The sequence below is a fragment of the Physeter macrocephalus genome, chromosome 20 (assembly GCF_002837175.3).
Source record: "Physeter macrocephalus isolate SW-GA chromosome 20, ASM283717v5, whole genome shotgun sequence".
Classification (NCBI taxonomy): domain Eukaryota; kingdom Metazoa; phylum Chordata; class Mammalia; order Artiodactyla; family Physeteridae; genus Physeter; species Physeter macrocephalus.
This window is the reverse complement of record NC_041233.1, coordinates 56,783,051-56,790,495: the sequence shown is the minus strand read 5'-3', so window position 1 is coordinate 56,790,495 and position 7,445 is coordinate 56,783,051. Positions and strand designations below refer to the sequence as shown.

Here is a 7,445-nt window from a genome sequence, read left to right as displayed (position 1 = left end):
TATTTTCTCCATTCTATTTCCAAGATTTTGGATCATCTTTACTATCATTATTCTAAATTCTTTTTCAGGTAGACTGCCTATTTCCTCTTCATTTGTTTGGTGTGGTGGGTTTTTACCTTGCTCCTTCATCTGCTGTGTGTTTCTCTGTCTTCTCATTTTGCTTCACTTACTGTGTTTGGGTTCTCCTTTTTGCAGGCTGCAGGTTTGTAGTTTCCATTGTTTATGGTGTCTGCCCCCAGTGGCTAAGATTGGTTCAGTGGGTTGTGTAGGCTTCCTGGTGAAGGGGACTGGTGCCTGTGTTCTGGTGGATGAGGCTGGATCTTGTCTTTCTGGTGGGCAGGACCACATCTAGTGGTGTGTTTTGGGGTGTCTGTGAGCTTATTATGATTGTAGGCAGCCTCTCTGCTAGTGGGTGGGGTTGTGTTCCTATCTTGCCAGTTGTTTGGCATAGGGTGTCCAGCACTGTGCTTGATGGTCTTTGAGTGGAGCTGGGTCTTAGTGTTGAGATGGACATCTCTGGGAGAGCTTTCGTCATCTGATATTATGTGGAGCTGGGAGGTCTTTGGTGGACCAATGTCCTGAACTTGGCTCTCCCACCTCAGAGGCACAGGCCTGACACCTGGCTGGAGCACCAAGACCCTGTCAGCCACACGGCTCAGAAGAAAAAGGAGAAAGAAAGAAAGAAAGAGAGAGAGAAAGAGAGAGAGAGAGAGAGAGAGAGAGAGAGAGAGAGAGAGAGAGAGAGGGAGAGGGAGGGAGGGAGGGAGGAAGGAAGGAAGGAATAAATAAATAAACAAACAAATAAATAAATAAAATAAAGTTACTAAAATAAAAAATTATTAAAAATAGAAAAATTTAAAAGTAATAAAAAAAGACAAAAGAAGAAAGAAAGAAAGAAGAGAGCAACAAAACCAAAAAACAAATCCACCAATGAAAAAAATTTAAAAAAATATATATATATATAAAGGAAGGAGGAAGAGAGCAACCAAATCAATAAACAAATCTACCAATGATAATAAACTCTTAATACTAAACGAAGATAAACCTAAAGCCAGGAACAAATTTGATGCAGAAAGCAAACCCCAAGTCTACAGTTGCTTCCAAAGTCCACCAACTCAATTTTCGGATGATTCGCTGTCTATTCAGGTATTCCAGAGATGCAGCGTACATCAAGTTGATTGTGGAGATTTAATCCGCTGCCCCTGAGGCTGCTGGGAGAAATTTCCCTTTCTCTTCTTTGTTTGCACAGCTCCGGGGTTCAGCTTTGGATTTGGCCCTGCCTCTGCGTGTAGGTCAACTGAGGGCGTCTGTTCTTCGCTTAGACAGGACGGGGTTAAAGAAGCAGCTGATTAGGGGGCTCTGGCTCACTCAGGCCAGGGGGAGGGAGGGGTACGGAATGCGGGGCGAGCCTGAGGCGGCAGAGGCCGGCGTGATGGTGCACCAGCCTGAGGCGCGCCGTGTGTTCTCCCGGGGAAGTTATCCTTGGATCACGGGACCCTGGCAGTGGCGGGCTGCACAGACTCCTGGGAGGGGAGGTGTGGAGAGTGACCTGTGCTCGCACACAGGCTTCTTGGTGGCTCCAGCAGCAGCCTTAGCGTCTCATGCCCACCTCTGGTGTCTGCGCTGATAGCCGCGGCTCGCGCCCGTCTCTGGAGCTCGTTTAGGAGGTGCTCTGAATCCCCTCCTCACGCACACGGAAACAGTGGTCTCTTGCCTCTTAGGCAGGTCCAGACTTTTTCCCGGACTCCCTCTCGGCTAGCTGTGGCGCACTAGACCCCTTCAGGCTGTGTTCGCGCAGCCAACCGCAGTCTTCTCCCTGGGGTCTGACCTCCGAAGCCCGAGTCTCAGCTCCCAGCCCCCGCCCACCCCGGCGGGTGAGCAGACAAGCCTCTCAGGCTGGTGAGTGCTGGTAGGCACCGGTCCTCTGTGAGGGAATCTCTCCACTTGCGCTCTGCACCCCTGTGGCTGCGCTCTCCTCTGTGTCTCTGAAGCTTCCCTCCCACCCCTCCCCGCCCAGCCCCCGTCTCCGCCAGTGAAGGGGCTTCCTAGGGTGTGGAAACTTTTCCTCCTTCCCAGATCCCTCCCAGAGGTGCAGGTCCTGTCCCTAATCTTTTGTCTCTGTTTTTCCTTTTGCCCTACCCAGGTATGTGGGGAGTTTCTTGCCTTTTGGGAAATCTGAGGTCTTCCGCCAGCATTCAGTAGGCATTCTGTAGGAGCTGTTCCACATGTAGATGTATTTCTGATGCATTTGTGGGGAGGAAGGTGATCTCCATGTCTTACTCCTCTGCCATCTTGAACGTCTCTAACTTCTTAAGTTGTATGACATTTTGTTCTCATTCTTGGATCCCTTGCTCTGGGGGAAGCCAACTGCGCTGCTGGGGGCACACTCAACAGCCCTATTGTGATCATCTTCTTTTCAAAATCATTTAATGTTATAAATTTCCTTTCAGGTACTGCTTTAGCTGTGTCACATGTGTGGTGTATTTATGTCACGCAGTTCTACATATTTTTGAATTCTAGAGAATATATACTTTGTAATGTTGGGTATCTTCTAGGTATGTCCATTAGATTAAATTGTGAATTATGTTGTTCAGAATTGTTAAAACTCTTGATGAATTGATCTTCTTTATCTCAAGTAATGCTTTTTTGCTTTAAAGTTTGTTTGTCAGATATTAATATAGTTGTTGTTAGTGTTGGCCTGGTATTTTTTTTTTCCATCTTTTTACTTCAAAACTTTCTGTGTCCTTATGATTTATGTCTCTCTTGTAAAACCTCATATAGATAAATTTACTTTTAATCAATCTATCTTTGCTTTAAATGGGATTGTTTCATCCATTTACTGTGATTACCGACATATTTGAATTTCCTTCTATGTGATTTTTATCTGTTCCACCTTCCCCACATGTATCTTTTTCTATCTTTTCTTGCCTCTTTTAAAGGGATTGAATATTTTTTCATTCCTTATTTCCCTGTAGTAACTTAGAAATCATACACTTTCTCTATTCTTTTAGTGTTTACCCTTGAAATTTTATTATCCATATTCAACTTTTCAAAGTCCCAAGGTAATCAGTGTAAACCACACCTGACAATAAAAGACTGTAGAAAACTTTGACTCCAATTATCTTCCTTCCAATTTATATGCAATTATTTTCATGCACTTTAATTCTATCTTGTTTTATTTAAACCCCATAAGATATTGTCATTATTATTTAATCTAGTTATTGCTTTTTTAGAGTCATCCACGTATTTACCACTTTCTTTGCTAATTATTTTATCTGTAGTCTCAAAAAACAGATCATTTTCCTTCTACCTGCATTACAACCTTTAGAATTACTGTAGTGTGTTGGCAAACTCAGTTTTTGTTTGAAATATTTTTATTTCATTCTTGTTTTTGAAAAATAGCTTTACTAAATATACATTCTAGGTTTATAATTATTTTATTTGAGCATATAAATATATTATTGTTTTCTGGCTTCCATTGTTCCTTCTGAAATGTCAGCTGTAAATCTAATAATCTTTCTTTTGAAAGTAGTGACTTTCTGTCTGCTTTTCAGACAGTCTTTTTGTCTTGGGTTTTCTGCAGCTACACTATGCTGTTTCTAAAGGTGGGTTTCTTTTCTCTTTTTTTTTTTTTGGCCACACTACTTGCAGAATCTTAGTTCCACGACCAGGGATCAGCAGTGAAAGTGCAGAGTCCTAACCACTGGACCACCAGGGAATTCCCAAAGGTGGGTTTCTTTTTTAAAAAATTTATTTTATTGGCATATACAGCAAAGTGATTTAGTTATACATATTTATGCATTCTTTTTCATATGCTTTTATATTATGGTTTATCACAGGATATTGAATATAGAGTGGGACCTTGTCGTTTATCCATTCTCTATATAATAGTTTGCATCTGCTAATCCCAGACTCTCAATCCATCACTCCCCTCCCCCTCCCTTGGCAACCACACATCTGTTCTGTATGTCTGTGAGTCTGTTTCTGTTTCGCAGATAAGTTCATTTGTGTCATATTTTAGAGTCCACAAATAAGTGATATTTGTCTTTCTCTTTCTGACTTACTTCACTCAGTATGATAATCTCTAGGTCCATCTATGTTGTTGCAAATGGCATTATTTCATTCTTTTTTATGGCTGAATAGTACTCTATTTTGTGTGTGTGTGTGTGTGTGTGTGTGTGTGTGTGTGTGTATACACTACATCTTCTTTATCCATTTATCTGTCGATGGACATTTAGCTTGCTTCCATGTCTTGGCTACTGTAAATAATTATGCCACATTCTTGAATATCATCTAGTTTAAAGTTTCCTCAGTCCTGTTTACTTTTTCCCCATCACAACTTTGAAGAGCTTTACCCCCAAAGCTCACTTTTCATCTTAATAACTTCTCACTAAATTGTGCTTTCACTGTTATCCGTTCAACCTTCTTCTGGGTTGTTGGAATCCTAGACCTTGTGCCTGTAACATGCTTTGTGTGGAGTTTAAGCTAAACCACAGATGGGCCAGTCAAGTTTAGGAGCTTTTCTAGGATCTGTGTCCTTTAGCTATTTCACTTCTCATTTGAACTTACAGATTCTTGAAAAGTCCAAGGATTTTCACAAAAGTGTCTTATAAAAACACATGTAGAACCTATCAAAAAAGAGATTAAGAAAGAGGTGGTGGTGACATGAGGACTGCTCTTTTTAAGGTAGGTACTTATAAGTTGAGCTTTTTATGTAGGCATTATTTCAAGCAGTAGTGTTTGTGTCCAATATTGGGCTCACAGATGAAGCTTGAGACAGAGAATTTGACAAGGACAAAAGAGAACAACAATGTTAGAAAATGTGAAGAGTAAAACTAGTGTTAAGACGGCCTAATAACAAATTTATTCCTGACTATAAAAGACAATTTAATGATTCCATTGAGGACCAAATGGGAAAAGACAGCAATTGCTTTAGAAAGGATTTAGTCTGGATATTAGGAAGATCTTTCTGACAAATAAAAGTTATTGGATGCTGGAATTCATTTTCAGAAAAATGGTGAGATCTTCTCTGGAGATATTTAAAGAGAGTACAATCTGCTCTCCTTTCAAACTGCTTGAAGGTGGTTCATTCATTCATTCAACACATATATAATGAGTGGCTGTGTTGTTCTAGATGCTATTCTATGCACAAGGGATACAGCTCTCAAAAAGTAGGAATGAACTCTTTGTCATAGAACTTACATTACAGAGGTGGTGATGGTGGGAGAGATGGATAATGAATAAATGACAAAGCAATTTCAGATGATACGTGCTATAAAGCAAGATAATAAGAAATGACTAGAGACCTACTTTAGATCAGGTGGTGATGGAAGGCATTTTTGAAGAGGAGATGTATGAAATGAGACACGAAAGACAGGAAAGAGGCATCTCGCATGGATCCACGGAGGAGCAGTCCAGTGAATGGAACAGTAGATGCAAAGGTCCAGAGGTAGGAACAAGTTGGGCAGGTTTATGGAATGAAAAGAAGACCTGTAAGGCTGAAGCATAGTAAGCAAAGATGGGGAGAACAGTTGGAGATAAAGTCAAAGAGGTAGAATAAACTAAATCAGGAAGAACCTTCAAGATATTTGGATTTGATTCTAAGAGAAATGGGAAGCCGTAGGAAGGTTTTAAGCAGGGGAGTATTGTGATATGGTTTATATTATTGAAAAATGTATTCTGGTTGTTGTGTGAAGAATGCATTAGAAGAATGATAGAATAGAAGCAGGGAAAACCATTTAGGAGACTGCTGTGGAGGTCCAGGTGGAAGACGATGGTGGCTTGGCCAATGATGTTAGAAGCAGATGTAAAAAGAAGTAGACAGATCCAAAGATTTTTTCCAATACATTGGTTCTATGATTTTCGGGAAATTAATTTTTTATTTCAAAAAGAAAAATAATGTAGGCATGCAAGAAACACGAACATTTAACTTTTAGTGCTTATGATTTCTCAATGGCTTGTACACTTAACATTGTTTGCGGATGGGAAAGGCATTCTTTAAAACGAGAGCACTGATGAAATCAGTGTCATACTGGTGTTATGGAATGGTCTCGATAGAGATGCATTCTCTGCTTTGTACATTGACAGAGACTCTTTTCTTCTTCTCGGTCCTCTGAAGTCATAGTATGCTTGTTAGTGATAAGGCTAGAAAGATAATTTATGGCACATCATGCAGAACCTTGTATGGTAGGCTAAGGACACCATATTTTATTTTGTAGGGGGAGTCATGGAAGATTTTTCTGAACAGAGGAATACTTATGATTTAAAACTTTTATTAAAAATATTAATTTGGGGCTTCCCTGGTGGCGCAGTGGTTGAGAGTCCGCCTGCTGATGCAGGGGACACGGGTTCATGCCCCAGTCCGGGAAGATCCCACATGCCGCGGAGCGGCTGGGCCCATGAGCCATGGCCGCTGAGCCTGCGCGTCCGGAGCCTGTGCTCCGCAACGGAAGAGGCCACAGCAGTGAGAGGCCCGCGTACGGCAAAAAAAAAAAAAAAAAAAAAAAAAGTTAATTTGGTAAATAATGGATCAAAGCGGAGAGATCCTGGAGATAAGAGAATCACTTATAAAACTTGCAATTATCCAGAAAAGAAGTAATAAGTCTTGGGCTTCCCTGGTGGCGCGGTGGTTAAGAATCTGCCTGCCAATGAAGGGGACACGGGTTCGAGCCCTGGTCCGGGAAGATCCCACATGCTGCAGAGCAACTAAGCCCGAGCACCACAGCTACTGAGCCTGCGCTCTAGAGCCTGTGAGCCACAACTACTGAGCTCACGAGCCACAGCTACTGAGCCCGTGTGGCACAACTACTGAAGCCCACGCGCCTAGAGCCCGTGCTCCGCAACAAGAGGTGCCACCGCGATGCGAAGCCCGCGCACTGCAATGAAGAGTAGCCCCCGCTCACCGCAACTAGAGAAAGCCCGCGCGCAGCAACCAAAACCCAACGCAGCCATAAAGAAATAAATTTTTTTTAAAAAAGTAATAAGGCTTTACTTTATTTATTTATTTTTTTACATCTTTATTGGAGTATAATTGCTTTACAATGGTGTGTTAGTTTCTGCTTTATAACAAAGTGAATCAGTTACAGCTACTGAGCCTGCGCTCTAGAGCCTGTGAGCCACAACTACTGAGCTCACGAGCCACAGCTACTGAGCCCGTGTGGCACAACTACTGAAGCCCACGCGCCTAGAGCCCGTGCTCCGCAACAAGAGGTGCCACCGCAATGCGAAGCCCGCGCACTGCAATGAAGAGTAGCCCCCGCTCACCGCAACTAGAGAAAGCCCGCGCGCAGCAACCAAAACCCAATGCAGCCATAAAGAAATAAATTTTTTTAAAAAAAGTAATAAGGCTTTATTTATTTAATTTTTTACATCTTTATTGGAGTATAATTGCTTTACAATGGTGTGTTAGTTTCTGCTTTATAACAAAGTGAATCAGTTATACATAT

General features: G+C 41.8%; 1 long non-coding RNA gene across 1 annotated transcript in view; it reads left to right on the top strand.

Annotated features, from left to right (window-relative positions):
* The window catches only part of LOC114484622 (uncharacterized), a 46,298-nt gene extending 39,354 nt beyond the window's left edge, over positions 1 to 6,944 (top strand). Inside the window, exons 8-11 of the long non-coding RNA XR_003677740.2 lie at positions 3,652 to 3,728; positions 4,572 to 4,686; positions 5,316 to 5,449; positions 6,219 to 6,944. This is a non-coding gene — a long non-coding RNA (uncharacterized lncRNA). The remainder of the gene's footprint in view (positions 1 to 3,651; positions 3,729 to 4,571; positions 4,687 to 5,315; positions 5,450 to 6,218) is intronic.
* Positions 6,945 to 7,445: the final 501 nt, after the last annotated feature.